Here is a 15,774-nt window from a genome sequence, read left to right on the forward strand (position 1 = left end):
GGACAAATCTGCAGGCCCGTAAACTTTCCTCCGAGTTTGATTTTGCTTGGAAAAGGCAGTTTTAGTAAACCCTGAGGCCTGATAATTTACGTATGTTTCTGCACACCGGATGAATGGAGGAGTTATGCCCTGGGTTTCTCTCTTGCATAGTAGTGCCCTCAAAAGTCAAAAGCTGACTCTTCTGTCACAGAGTATTTTGGATCTTTTTTTTTTTTTTTTTTGCTTGTACTTTTTAGCATAGTAGGGCTTTAAATTGCTGAAAGAGGTACTTAAATATGCAGGGAAAACATGCAATATCTGCAGAAGAACGTGTCTTTTTTACTGCGGGATAGGTAAGTCACTTCTAATCTCGGTAGGGCATGTTATGGCATTTCTGGAACAAGTGAGTGCTCTGTGTTTAGAAAGGGATTAAAACGTCCTAATACCTATAGTACAGTGTTTGATCATTATTACTAGGCTCTTATGTTTGTGGGTGGCAGCTAAAGTATTTATTAAGGGGCGTATCGTCGCCAACGACCCAGCACTATGCTAAAGTCCCTTGAACCTGAGACAACTTCTATGACCAGTAATGATGTGGTCAGCAGAAGTGCTGAAGACCGGCAGAGAGACTTTGAATGCATTTTTGGATGTGGTGTAATGTTTGAATTTGGTTCGGCGTAGAAAGCTGCTTTTCTCCTGTCAGGTGTGTTATATTTTATTTGCACTGCACATGTGCCTGACATGCTTGGTTATGGACCAAGACCACACTGTGCTAAGTGCTGTGCAAATACAAGGTGGGGAAAATCTATGCAAATTCATCTGAAAACTGTGGGTTTGATTCAGAGGTGGTTGTGATTTATTATAGGAAATAAAGCGTCCTGTGCTGGACACTGCAATATGAAAATTTCTTCATAGTGGGAAATAGGATGTAATTGTACCTGCATTAGTGACCTTACTGCTTTGTTTTAAGATTCGTGATGCGTGATGTGGGGGTCTTTTTTTTTTTTCTTTTTTTTTTTTTGAAGGAAGAAAAGGTGCTAGGAACTTTAAAAGGAACTCTCCTTTAAAAAAAAAAAAAAAGAACTTGTTTACTTCATGTCTAAAAAGGAAAAGTACCACAAAGAAATTCTATAGCTATTGCGTATTTTGAGAATAAATAAGAATAATGTGGTGTTGTCATATTTTAAATACTATTTTTTAAATATTTTTTTTAAATAAGCAGGTTTCCAGGAGAGGAAGAGAAAGTTTCTAGGAGGGTTTAATGATTGTGTCTAGGTCAGAAATAAACAAACAAACAGTGTGGTTGTGTGTTGAGGGGGTTTGTTTTGTTTGTTTAGGTATCCTGACCTTTCAAATTACCTTCAAATTGACCTTCAAAATTACATGAATGTGTTGCAGGTCTGTGTTAAGACCCGTGAGACAGTGTACTCCTGGTATGTTTGTGTGTATAGTGAACGAAGTACTTTTGAAAAAAATCTTCATTGCAGCAGTTGACATTAAAACTAGTATTTGCCAAAGTCACCGACATGTTGACAGTTTCCCCCTGTCCAGAAATGTAGAATGAAAAATGAGGAGTATGTGGAATACCACTCTGAAAACAGTAAGCCAATACTGATTTCTAATGGCCATTATAGCATGTTATTTGTGCTTCCAGAAGCCATTACTAACAGCAATTAGGGTCATTGGAGGTTCTTGTAAAGCAGCCATTAAACTTCTTAATTTTTTTCTTAATGAAGCTAATGTCAACACCATTAAGAGTAAGCAGGGAAGGTACTTCATTCCCTAATGTATGTGGATATTTATGTTCTCATGGTTTGTGCTAAGTGAAAGAGCAGGTGCTGGTTGAGAGCTAATTAGTTTAGGTGTTAGCCTAGAGACAGATGATCATTGTCTCCTGTTAATGTGGGTGTTTGTAATTGCCAGTTGCTCTTAGATAAAAAAAAAAAAAAAAAGAAAAATACAATATCCCCCATGGAATTATTTTTAAAAAAACCCAAACCTAAATTGAGTTCTTAGATTTATTCTTGGGTTACATCTTTGACTTGGATTTAACATTACAGAATTTATCAACATGACTCATTCTGATTTAAATTTATTATGAAGGCTGTAAAACATAGGCTGAAATGCTTCATCCAGGGATTCCTCCCTCAGTCTCATGGTTTGTGTTGAAGCTACATTTTATTTTTCTGGGAGAGGATCCAGCCTACCTGGGTTTGTGTGGTGTTTTGGATTAATATAATGTTAATAGTCAAACTGCACTAAGCATCTGCAGGGCTTTTGTATTGAAGGCGTCATTTGGGACTCTTTCTAGATAGAAGTATTTTTTTGTGTAAATCAGACTGTTTCATTATCATAAGAAATCAACCTGGGCATCGAGGTGTGCAAGAGCAGACAGCCAACGGAACTGGTGGTCCTCCAGGTTACAAGGAGTCGACCGCAGCGGCGCTGCTTTGACTTACCAAGGCGTGAGGACCTGTATTCACGAGCAGTGAGTGTGCGTTGGCCGCTGTCTGCGCTGCTCGCTTGTTTCTGCTGTGCTTTTGGGCTGGATTTGATGCTCTGGGTGAGAAGCATCTGTGTTCACAAGCAGTTCCAAAGACATAGGCGTACTGTTAAAGCGGAGTTACAGACCTTACTGAAACCAAAAAGGTTTTTCAGATGAAAACTGGGACCCAGCTGAGCCGAAGATTGCTCTTTTCTTCTCTAATTAGAGCCCAGTCGGTATTCAGATTCTTAAATGCAGTCTCTGTAAAGCGCCATGTGAGGAGCTAACGGGCTCTTTCAAAGACCGAATACTGCACAAAGAGGGAGATAATGTATTAAACTAGCATCTGCGAAGTTTCAAGATGATTATTTGCCAAGCTGACAGGATGTTGCAGCGTGAAATAATTTGTAACCACCGTGTAGTTAGATCATCTTGTATTAAAATAAGGAAGTGCAACTTCTTCGTAAATCATCATGGTATACTTCGTGAATAGGCAATGTTTGCTGAAACATTGTGTGTTTGCTGAAAAACTTGTTTTATGTTTTACCTTTTGAAAACAACGAAGACATTAATCTGGGATTTCCTCACACTCTTATTTAAAAACCCACAACATTGTCACCTGGAAAAAATGCTGTCTTTAAAAAAATAGGAGTTTTATAACAGTTTTATCTCAATAAAAATCATTACCATTGTTACCTCCAGAGACTTCCAAATCACTTTAAATAATTGTTGCTGTTGTGTGCCTTTTCAGGCTCTGTCTTGCAGCACTGAGCAGCAGGGTAGTCCATATATGCAGGCAAAGGGGCAAGCAATACATTTGATCTTCCCTTTGGAAGTGTTTTTCTTTGCTTAATAAGCGTAACATACAATAGTGTAAATACGCTGCAATAATATTTCCTGCACATCATGTGTAGGTTGCTACTGCTGGGTGTTATCTCTTAAGAGTTAGTAAAATTAAGGTGTAAAAGGTGATTCATTTTTTGTCTAGGTTACTCAAAGATAAATGGCAAAGTTTAAGTAGAACATGGGGCTGCTGTTCTTTTTATAATCGAGGCATTGCTTTACCTCAGTAGCTTGGAGTTATGACGTGAGTTTGTGTCAAAATGTATCCTTCCAACTTTCTTGTTTGGTTTAGCCTGTTTTCAGTAGCATTTTTATAAAAATCAGATAAACCTTCTCTTCTGTGGCAACCAGGCTGCTGGTTTGATTTTTACAGCACAGGCCCTGCAGTTCAGAGGCTTCAGGGGCCACTGGTGCTTTAAAGACAAAGTCAAAGCTGGCTCTCATGTGACGCTGGGCCACGCATACCACTTTTCCTAAGAGCTTCCTTTACAGCTAATGGCCAAAATGTTCCTCTCTCTAAGCAGCTGTTCTGCAATCTTCATTTCAGCATTAAAAGTAGCTTCTGGTCTGTAATGAGAGAGAAGGAACAAACAGGCTGTGTTTAACTTCTGTTTCTGGGCATAAAACTAAGTGAATAAGTAATGCATTCTAGTTAAAAACAGAAATAACAAAGATTACCAGTGCTGTAACTAATGACCTAAGTCAGAGAAAGGTGACAAGTTTCTTTGAATACAGCTGGCTGTTTCCGGCAACTTCTCTCTGAAGTGCCCCAGTGCTATGCGTGTGTCTGTGTTCACTGCGGTGTATGTATATAAGCTTGCTCTGCTCAGGTAGCTTGCAGGGCCTTCTGGTGAAGATAATTGATCGAGATAATTTTCCGACTTACTCTCCTGTGTCCTGCACCACAGTTTGCTTATGTGTGGTGATAGGGCTTTGTATCATCTTCTGTTCTGTGTGCTGCCGAAACAGGTACTGTTTGACGTGCGAGCTGTCATTCCGCCCACAATAAAAGGAATGTGCTTTTTCTGAGATGCTCAGCAAGTACAGTAATAAATTCTTTTTTTTATAATGCTGCCTTGTAAATGGCTGGTTATAAAGCCGCAAGCATACTCTTGTAATACAGTCAATATGAAAATGTTTTAAAAGGACTTTAAGTCGTAAGGTCTTAAGAGCTCATGCTTTATTTCAAGGAAGGAGGCAATATAGTAAGTGTTTTATAGGTGGATAAATGTAGAAATAGTTTACATGTGACTATAACTTGGTTTTTAATTTGTTATTTGTCATTCTTGGAAGTTATGTTGGGACTAATAATGGTGAGTTACCATTTCAATGAGTTGAGTAAAATATTTCTGTAAGATGCTCTTCATTTGTAATATAGCCTGGGGTTTAGTCGTTATTTACTTAATGTCCAATCTGCGATGTTTTCAGCTTCATGTATATACAAAATATAATATATTTATGCTAGGCGTTTCTTTTAAAGAACTAGTTGATGATCAAACCACCTAGCAGTGACTAATTCTTACTCAGATACCATTTTCCATCCAAGTAACCAAAATGGCGAGGAGACAAGGGTGCCAATAGAATGACAAAGCACATGGAAGGGCTGGGCACGGGTGCAGCTGGGAAGGAGCCGTCAAAGGTGGATTCAAGCAGACTGAGCTCACTGACATTTATTCAAAGTCAGCTGAAATTAATGGAAATGGGCAATAAAACTCTGATCATTTAAATGCCAGATATTCTTAGCACCTGGCTGATGTCAACCTGAGTCCATCTGTTACAATATTTCAGGCAGGGCCTGCTTGCTGAAACAAGCTCAAACTTAGGCTGAGGGGAAAAAAACAGATTGGGTCAAGTTGAGAGAGGATGGACTTTGCACTGGGGCTATTCTGTGTGTGTATGACTTTTTCTCTGTTATTGCTACTGAGCTTATGTGTGACTAAATAAAAAAAAATCCAGTAGCAGAACAGAATTTCAGTTTCAATTTCCTCATTTGAAAGGAAGCTGGGGTGCAGCTATCAAAACTTGCTCACTTCCTGACGCCTTCTGCCTGATCTTCTCCTTTGCTGGTGACTTCAGCCTGCTACTGTGAAGGTGGCTGTTGTTCCAGTCCCAGGAAAGCAAATATATATTTGTGATATATGTGTTTGTTGGAATAAACTAAAATAAATGACAGAATACATGAGAAATGTATGTAGTCGTTACTAGTACATCTCAATCAGGAACTGGATTTTGAGGTGACAGTGCTTTAAAAATTCTTATAACGGATAAAACCAATGAATCAATTCTGATACTTTAATTGTGCAAGTTCTTCCTGTCCTACTTACTCTACGTGTAGTACATATACTAGTGCATGTAGGCCCTGTGCGGTGTATTAGAAAACAGGAGAAAAATAGAGGCAAAGAATACTTCTGTGGATTTATAACTTTTGGTTATTGGCCTCCTTTATTTCAGTCCGCCATCTTTTCTCTTGCTCTAGAATTGACATAATCTGGCAGTCACTTCACAATCTTGTGAGCTGTTTGAGGTTTGGGTTTTTTGGCCCCAATTTTGCTCTACTGTGAAGTATTAAGGTAGTTCATTAATCTAATGTTTTGTTTTGTTTTTTTTCAGCAAAGTCTTGTATATTATGCACAGGAGGGCACAGCTGCTTTTTGGGAATGTCCCGGGAACTTTAAATTCCTTTCTGCTCGCTAGTTATGTAAAAATAACTAATGATGGCTGTGTAAAATACTATTTTTTTCTAGAAATGTTCTCATATGACTTTGAATATAAATGCAGGAGTAAATGCAATGAAGGGTGTGATTTTTACGGTGTAGCTAAGGTGGCTCAGCGAGCAGCTGTCAACTAGGAGCGGGCAGCGCTGCTTGCTTCCTGCCACTGTGCTCCCACCCCTCCCTGAAGTCAGCACTGGTGCTCATCTGACCTGCTGGTGAGCTGATTCATGGAACTAAATGGGCAAAAAGCTATTTTTTTTTAATAGAATAAGCATTTTCTTTGAGTCTGATTTGTGGTGGTGGTGTTTTTTTTCCCTCCCCTCTGCAGGAACAGAACAGCCAGGCTAGAGGAAGTGGCAAGAACATATTGTTGAACTTCTGGAGAGACAGGCGGGGACGGTTCCCTCCTTTGGCGGGGACGGTTCCCTCCTTTGGCAGTGGCTGTTCTGTTCTGTAAAACCGTGCTCCTGATTATCCAAGTAATAAGTTATGCTTTTGCAGGCATGCTGGAAAAGTGACCTAGGACTATGTCTAGGTCCTATCCTAGGATGTGAAGTATTGAAATTGCATAGCTAGCCCAATTTCAGTACTTCTCCAGAAGGAGCTCTGGTCCTCTGTTTTACTTGTACAGCAGGAAATGAATGTGAAAATATTTCACTGTAGTACTTTTAAAAAATTACCTATAGTTTTTTGCAAGTTCCTGAGGAGTATCCTGTTTTGGATTTAGTAGTTTTTACTTTTTATTTTTAGTCTGCTAATTGTAATACAATAACAGTTACAAGTCCCCCACTCCCTTTTTTTCCTCAGGATGCTGCACTTTTAAAATAAGGGAGAAAATACATTGCAGCACTATAGTGACAGCTGTGTTGGCACATATTGTAATTCACTTAAAGTGCAGTGTTGGTGCATGTAACATAATAATATAAAATTCATGGCTGTTCAAAGGTAATCAGAGGTAGGAGTTGTTATGAGACAGTGAAAATTTAATCTGATAACAGTATAAATGCCATGTTTAGCTTTCAAAGAAATAGGAAAGAAACTAGTATACTTTGTAAAAACGATCTGATGCGGTTCTTACAGCGCCACAATAGGCAAAATTCCACACAGGCAGTTTTATTTTCCCTGGTGAGCTGACGTGTTGATTACTTGCATGTTCAGAGCTCACTTGCAGAGTTGTAGAACGTGATTTAGTGACACAGGTTGTCAGTGTGAGCAGAACTGCATGTGGGTGTTAATTGCTTCAGGTCAAGTGCAGACCAATAAATTAATGATGTTGCTAGATAAAGGAGATTAAATTGGAATTAATGAATAATATATTGGAAGAATAAAGGGTGAAATTTTGTTTTCAAAGGTTCTGGGCAGATTTAGGCAAGAATTAAAAGTTGTTCTTCTCTTATATGTGCTGTGTGTTCCTTAACTGTTTATCAAGCATGTTTATACAGGGAATTTGGATGTAGTTGTAGCTAAACTGGTTTACCAAAGAAGTGTTAAACTCCTGGTTTACATATTGAATTAATTTTTGTCCTATATTTATGCAGGGTGTCGTATTTAGAAATACATTCTGCTGCACTTGTTTTGAACTGCATTGAAATACGGATCCTTAATCAGCGACTTTTCTTGGAGTTGTCTCTGCTGCCAATAAGAATATGTGTATGTCTATATAAAGATACATATACATGTATATGTATAAATTAACTACAGTGTCATTTCTGGAGGCTGTAGAATCTAAGACACTTGCACTTCTTTCTTTTTATTGTTCTGGATGGTTTCTCATCATGTTCTGTGTATCACTATCCCAGGCATCATTCTTTGGGCCTTTTCATTTACAAGTGGATAACCAATGCTTTAAGAAACACTTGCCAAAAAAACCCCCCAAACCCAACCCAACAAGGTTTAGTACTTGCTGGTAAGTCTGAGGAATGTTGGCTGTAGAAAGTATGATAAATCTGGGAAACAGAAAGCTGGGAATTGGTTAATTTGCTTTCTCTTCTAAACCAAGGCAAGGAGTGAGGCAGCACTTCTCCAGTGCTTCTTTCAGTGCACTGAAAGCTATGCTGAATAACATAGTGTTTAGCTGGAATAGTTGGAAAGAGGGTGAGGTGTTGCAGTTCTTACTATAAAGACATTCTCACTAGAAACAGAGGGGCTTTCACGAGGAGGGAAAAAGTGGGGTTAGGGGGGAGGAGAAAAGTTTTCTTTAACTGTGGCATTGCACTCACAGAAATGGGATAACTGTAGATTGCAGGCAGAGGAGACCGAATTATATTGTAGAATAATACTGTAGTGGACCTTGGAAAAACTTGCCTCGATCCAGAGTCAGGCTAGGATAGTGGTAACATTGAGGTGGGGACTCTGGAGATATCAACAGGGGGAAGGCAGTGTATGTCTTCTGGAAACTTGGTGTGTTTTAAAAGCACTTTTGCATGCAGCTACCTAAGGTGTTGGAGATCAAATTGTCCAGAAATATTTTTGTGAGTTGCTGTGACCTGAACTCTGCTCTCAGAGCAGTGGCAGCATGTACACTCCGGGTGGGGAACAGCTCCACCCCTCTTTTCAGTGTCATGGTTGAATTTTAGTAAGTTCTCTTCTTGCATACTAGTTAGTGGTGGTGCCACCACGATTCATGCCTTCTCTACAAGACACCAGCTAGCTGTATTTGTGTCCACCCCATATGTGACTGCTTTAAGTACCTTGGGGTTCTGGGTGCTGCCTCTCTGGGCTTGCTCACTGAGCCTGGACCTTGGGCACAGCTGCCCTGGACCTTAAACTCAGTGCTGGCTCTCTGCATCTGTTAAAGTAAGCTTCTCTGGAGCCCCATCTGCTAGGAACACTTAACTCTTGGAGGCATGAGATAGCTGACAGTCACAAAGACTGTGGGGGGAATTTTTAAAGCGGTTTTCCAGGTGATGCTGGAGATTGCTGGTCAGTGCAAAATAAACTATACTGCATGCTGTTCACTGAATCTCCCTTCTTTGGAGTGATCTTCGGGCTTTGGTCAATGCTCTCCAGGATTCCCATGTTCCCATTCCTGTACTTGATGCCCTCAGCACAGGCTTTTCTTTGCTCTGTGAGAAGGATCCAAGCTGACTTTGATTCTCTTGCAGTTCCCTCTGCTGCTGTGTGACCCTCTGGTCAGCTGCAAACCCTTGGGTGGTCTGTTGCATGGTAACCACACAATTTGAGTTCAGACCTGAAAAACTGGTTTTTACAGGCACTCGCCACCTGTTCTGCTAGGGAACGGCCCAGGTAATTGTGGATGGTCTTTAATGATGTCTTGTTCAGCAGCGGAGGTTGAGCGCCACTCCTCCCTCTGTGCAATGCCACACAACCAGCCCTTCCTAACTGTGTTCCCCTTCTGGAACAAAAAAATGTTACGTTTAAAGAGCTTTAGTAATGTCCAGCTGAACTTTGGCATAGGTATGTAGGTTCCTGTGATAGTCATAAGGAATTTGTGATTACAGAGCAGAGCTGCTTATGATAGTGTTGTTTCCTCACCCACTCCAGAAGTGTATGCAGTCAGGCTGCCTGTGTATCTTCTAACATAAACATACATTCTTACAGCAGGGGAGCAACTCGGTAATTATGGCCGTGCTAGTTTTTAGACAATAATTGGGCAGGTAACAGCCCTGTATTCTAACCTAAGGGGATGACTGTACAAAATATTGCCAGGGAACAAGCTAAAATGCCTTCATTATTACCTGCGTATAATTTTATCCTACAAAAGGTAAATGTGAGACAGGTTGTTCTGTCTCCTTTACAGGAGGCTGTGAGTTTGTACATTGGTAGTTACTATGGGAGATTTTACATGCTATGAATCCTCATGTTTTGATCAATCTAATAATAATTTATTTGTGTAACTAGGTAGGTAGTTTTCTTTACCATGGTAGCCTTTAAAAAAAAAAAAAATCTTTAAAATCTGGATAATTTGATAATTTGGACAGACTGTAGAACACAAACTGCGCTGTATGCCTTTTGATTGGAAATACCTATGTCAGAATGATCCCAACATATAGTTTTATGTAGTTCTAAGCTGCTTGGGATGTTTGCCTGTATTCCTATAAACTATTCATTATTGTTAATTCTTTTCTTTGTTGATATATACGTAACAGGATGGAAAGGTACGCAACAGTGATTTTTTGCCCACCTGCCCTTTCTCTGTTTAAAAAAAACCCCAAGACTTTTTTTACAAGGTAGTAACCTGGGGGTAGCACCCTCCTTGCAATATTGCCAAACATACCTTTTTTTTTTTTTTTTTAACAACACATAACCAAAGGCTATTTCAAAACTGTAAGGCTCATCTTTCACTTCCCTTATGAATTTTGATCTGGTTTTGGCCTAAGTTCAGTTTTTCTGTGGTCAAGTGCTAAAAGCTTTGTTTAAAACACAATTTTGTGATTTAGTGTCTGCTAAAAAAGTCTGCTATCATTAATATTCTGATAAAGCACTAACCTTGTGAGCCAGCGGGCTAAATCATTCTTATCGCTTCCTTCCTGTCTTAAGGGAGAAGTCAGCAAACATTTAAGCACTTTTCTTGGGCCTATGACTTAAATTTTTAGATATATTTCCCTGTAATGAAATATTAATTTTAGATTTCAAACACACTAAATGAAGGGATATATGGCGAAGATTATATGCTGTGCTTCTGTAATATGACATATGGTTTTGTATTGATGTAGCTGCCTTGGATTTATACCTTACTATAGCTTGTTCGTGCAGGAGACTAATTTCTGAACAAGAACTAAAGGTTCTCCCTTCTCAAAGTAGGGGTACTGACACAAATGTCTACTTTTATTGATGAGCATCACGCTTTTCTTTTGTTTGACTTCTGCCAGAATGAGCATATACTGTTTCTTACTTGGAATTTCTTGAGCTGGATTTACCATGCAGTCCCGGTTCCTTGATGTGTTGTTCACCAAATCGTCTCTATTCCTTCAACTGACGTACTGTTAATCATTTCTGTAGGGTTGTAAAAGAAGGGCAAACTGGGAAAGTCACTCAAGTGCTTGGAGGAGGAGCCGTCATCAGGCCAAGTGCTGCTCCTGTCTGCGAAGGGGGAGGATCAGACCTCTGGTCCGCTCTGTATCAGCTCTGGGGAGATCACACACCGCCCGATCAGAGTTCTGCGGGAGTGGGGAGGGCTCCACCCCAGTGCTGCAATCTGCCTTCACAGTATAAACTGCAGGAAGAAACATTAGAATTACACACATATGCAGCAGTACTTAGTTCAGCATTTTTTTTTCTCACAGTTGGGACTTCTATGTATTGCTTTTTCTTTGGTGACAGCTTTCTAAACACACTTTTGTGCTAGCTTCCAGGCTTCATCTCAGCCAAGGGAAGATACTTTAGGGGAAATTTGTAATCAAACAACACTTAAAAGAATTAATGTATTAATTACAGTATTTGCTATCATGATTATAATTTTCTGTGACTTAATTTTTTTTTATTGTGGGTGACTTGAATCCTTGCTTTATGTTCACAGGACAGATTTATTTTCAGCCATGATGTTGATAAAGCAGGCATCTAGTATTCATAGTCCATATAAAATATCCCTCATACTTGTAATGCTTGATTGCAGCTGTGGTTTTACTTTATTTTACTACTTTTGTGCGTCATCCTGTCTTAAGAATTCAGGATTTCATAAGTCATTGTTTTGGGTGGAGAGTTCAGTGAATGTTAGTTTCTGTGTTCATTGTCCCTAGCTATTGTCTGAATATAAAAACCTTTTCTTAATGCTTTTTTTAATTTGTGTTTGATATCTGCCACTGACGGTGTACAAATTGTTTCCCAGTGGGACACTTTTTTCTTTTACCCCACTGATTTTTTGGGGGCATCACTTGACCCATTAGTGCCTTTCTTGCAAATCTGCTGTGTCTCCCACACAGACTTTGTTTAAACTCCATTGAAAGCTGAGAGTTTGTGTGAAAGATGGTCTTTTTCTATGCTTGTCACTGAACATATATTCAAGCAGTTGTGTCTTTTTGTAAAAACATCGTGGAGCAACTATAATGTTTGAAACTTAAGTTTTGACTCTTCGCTTGTATTTAATTTCGACTTACCCTTCTCCCCTGTGTTTTGTGCTTGAATATGCTTGTATGTATACTTAACGAAGAGACAGTGATGAAATTATTGGTATAGTCTGACAGATATGTGTCTGAATACATGTATCATCAAACAGTACCTACTTACAATCATTTTTAGGAGTTGATAAGATTTTTTTGAACAGAAATACATACCAGACATTTTCACTTGCGTTTTGTCCTTTCCCTTCCTCATTTCTGACTTGTGGTGGTGTCTGTAATGCCTAGGCTTAACATGGTGATTAAGTAGTAAAAGCCTAGGTATAAACCACTGTTTTATGATTTAAATAAATGTTACAACATTTTTATGCCTGTGTGTAATATATAGAGTAGCTAAAAATGTAGATGTGCCTATTTTATGCATGGTTGAGGTCACTGAAGGGTTGCATATAGCTTATGTTTTTCCTGCCCCTGAAACATTTGACTGTTAGCTCCTGGATGAAGTGGGCTGACTCGGTGAGAGATATGAATACAGGATTTGTCATATTGTGCATTGTATTGTATTTCGGTGGTTTCTGCTTCATTTGTTAAATTTTTGTCTTTGAGATACTTTCTCCTTCAAGCATCATAGTATTTCATAGTGAAACTTTGTGAAAGTCAGTTAAATGACTTAATTTAAAACCAACAGAAATGTCTGAGGGAAGTGTTAGTGTAACGGTGGCTTTTGGATTTGTAAATATTTGGGGAGCGTGTTACTTCAGAAACATTCTACGCACACATAAATAACTGTGGCTTTTTCTTTTCTTTCTCACTGGGAACTCGCATGTCTTTCTAGACTGGTAATCAAATGCAAAAATACTTGGTTTTGAGATTTGCCTAGGGAATGTGTGTAAGATACATAAAATATGTATTATGAACTGCAAAATGGTCACAAAATGATGGATTTTTTCAGTTTGTGTGCTTAACTCCCTTTTGACTAAAAGCTGAGCTAAGCCTTTTAAATGGTCCTTTTTATCTTGGAACTCCTTTGATTAGTCCTTCCCCTTTCCTGCACTTCAGTGCAGATACTTATGGTGTACCTCTTGCCATGCAACAGTTTTTAAGTTGGAAGGGAAGGGCACTTTTTTTTCACCACATGAAATTACTGGGTTTTTAGGCAGCAAACTTGACGTGTGATTTAGTGGTGGAAGCATAAACCTGACAGTCAAAAGATGTGAAAGGTGTTTGTAGGGTGATTCTAGCAAGTCAGACTTTTTTCTGGCTTTTTCTTTCTGCAAAATGTTGATAGAAATAAGAATACATGAGGCTTTATTTACTCATCTTGGAAGCCCCCAGACAAAAGTGGAAAGCGTTTAGGACATTAACAGTAATTTGGCTGCTGGAAGTTGCCCAAAGTATTGGCAGTACGTTCTTGGTCTTACTGAAAAATAAAGTAGCAGTTCTCTCTTTTTAATAAGCGTAAGTCAGCTTGGATCCTGCTCGGCAGCCTGTTGTGAAAATCATCATTTCTAATAGCACAGTGCCCTGGGGACCGCTGCAGGGCATTGACTGGCTCAGTACTGACTCAGAGCCTAAACTGTTGACACTGCTCATCTAGAAAAATGACGCAATTATGACTCTCCTCCCTAGTCTGGGAAAGCATCTTGGATCTCCTCATTCACAGCTCCAGTTTTCAGAGATGGGGTGAGCCAGTCTGACTGGGGTGAGTCTTCCCTGCTTGCGTATGTTTATCGGTCCCTGTTCTTCAAATTCGTGAATATTTTGTGGGGATTATGGACAGGCTATAACTAAACTGTTAATGGTTTTTGTCAGGTGTTAGACCAGAGAATTACAGACCACCCTGACTATTTGTTTAGCAAAGGCATCGAGAGGTCTGTTTTCCCCCTAAGAAGTTGATCTTCTCTGTTGCTGACTCTTGCCTAGCATCTCTCTGGGCTGTCCCTCATCTCAGGGCACACACGGGAACACAGTTTTTTCCCTGCGATGGCTGCGGCAGTATTTTCAGGTTAAGGAGCTCCTTCCTGCTTGTTCTGCCTCTGCTCCACAGCTGGCTGCTCCCAGCTGTGCCAGCTGTGCTGCCCACGAAGCTGAGCTGCCCATGATCACAGACCCCGTCTGCCTCTTAGGCAAAAAAGAAACAAAACCATAGGAGGCACAAATGGTTATTTTTGAGCTGGTCTGACTGCGTGTGGGCCTAGAAATGGCTACATGCACATAATGAAGAATGGTGTGGTGTGATGACAAGCTAGGAGTGGTGGTGGGGAGGGAGAGGGGAAGAGAAACTTGTTGAGCAAATATTTCTGGAGAAGCCCCAGTGGCAGAGCCATAGCCAAGACCTGTGAGATTAGTTGTTTAAAATGAGCAGGAAAAGTTTCTTCTCCAGATTTTTGTTCATTAAACTAATTTAAGCTCAGTGTGTAGGGAGAGGGAGGGTGGTGATTTATGAATACACATGCATTTGCTGTAGTAGATATTTATATTTGAATACATCCCTGATAGTGACACCTCTTGCTTAGCTCATAGGCCCTTCCCCCGTTATATTAGGGTTTGTTTGCTTGAGTAGTGAGTTGTGCTTTAGAAAGAAGGAAGTGATGGTAATGATGCATGTGTCAGCTTGAAATGTACGTAAAAAAGTAGCCGTCGTATTACAACCATGTGAAAGGAATGAAAGGAACTTCATGATTTCATCCACTGCTCTGTCTTGTTATTGCTCAGAGGTATTGATTTCATTTGTTACTGAAAAAAATGGTGTTACTTTCTCAGATCAGCAAAACATAAATGAAATATTCCTCCCTCCTCCGTAACTGAATTTACAGCACTGATTCACTGTGGTGTTTTTGTAACCACCATGTCTGTCAGTGGGAGTTGAAGGACTAATGTTCGGCTACCCTTAATATCATGCATTCTTATTTAATTATATATTTTTAAAAATATAATAATATTACACAGTGATTTAGTTATGATTTTGCATGATATTTAAAGCCCAGCATTGGGCTTCCTGCCACAGCTGAACAGACATTCTCCTCCAGGGATTATATCAGTTTCTGGAAGTATGAGATTAAAGTCCAACAAAAAATTTTAAGTGTCAGTGAAGATGTTTACCGTAAGGCATTGTTACAGTCCAGAATTATTTGTGTCTTATAAGCTTAGGACTACTGTATTCCTAAAATGTTTTGTGAGTATTCATTTATTTTGCTGGCACCTTTTGTGGGTGGGTGATGATATTGGGTCAGCTCTTTTGGGAGAGGAAAAGGAATACCACACACTCAGAGCCGGCCAGCCAGCAGGAAATCCTGTGGGAGAGCCAGAAGTTAAAAAAATGGGTTTTGAGTTCTTTGCTTTGACCCACAGTGGTCATCCTTCTCATAGAGGGCTAAGGGCTTCAGAGGGTTTTGAGAATTTTTATGTGCATAGGATGGAAAGACGGGATTACAGGCAAGAAAAGTACCTCTGGAATTTATTATGCTTTAACCAGAGGATGTGGCTGTTGAAATAACATTCTTGGGGTTTTGGCAATATTTGTATTTCGGGCCTGCTCTTAAACTGTGCTGAACAACTTCAGTGAGTTAGAAGTAATCAGAACATTGAAAAGCAGGGAAATGGCTGTGACAGTAATTACATGAATGATTTGTGCTTCCACAGGAGCTCCTGATCTACCAGATAAGATTTGGCCAGTGACCTACTGAGCCTCGGTTCTCTTCCTAGATGTGCTCTTGAGGTGCTTCATGCCATGGGT

The 15,774-nt window shown here is 39.6% G+C and overlaps 1 protein-coding gene across 2 annotated transcripts in view; it reads left to right on the forward strand.

The window, feature by feature from the left end:
• The first annotated feature begins 268 nt into the window (after nt 1-268).
• The window catches only part of ADCY7 (adenylate cyclase 7), a 65,580-nt gene continuing 50,074 nt past the window's right edge, over nt 269-15,774 (forward strand). For both annotated transcript variants that reach the window (XM_035893143.1, XM_035893144.1), the window contains exon 1: nt 269-332. The gene's annotated coding sequence lies outside the window, so the exon portion shown is untranslated. The remainder of the gene's footprint in view (nt 333-15,774) is intronic.

This window comes from Egretta garzetta, unplaced genomic scaffold, assembly GCF_000687185.1.
Source record: "Egretta garzetta isolate BGI_Z169 unplaced genomic scaffold, ASM68718v1 scaffold314, whole genome shotgun sequence".
Taxonomy (NCBI): domain Eukaryota; kingdom Metazoa; phylum Chordata; class Aves; order Pelecaniformes; family Ardeidae; genus Egretta; species Egretta garzetta.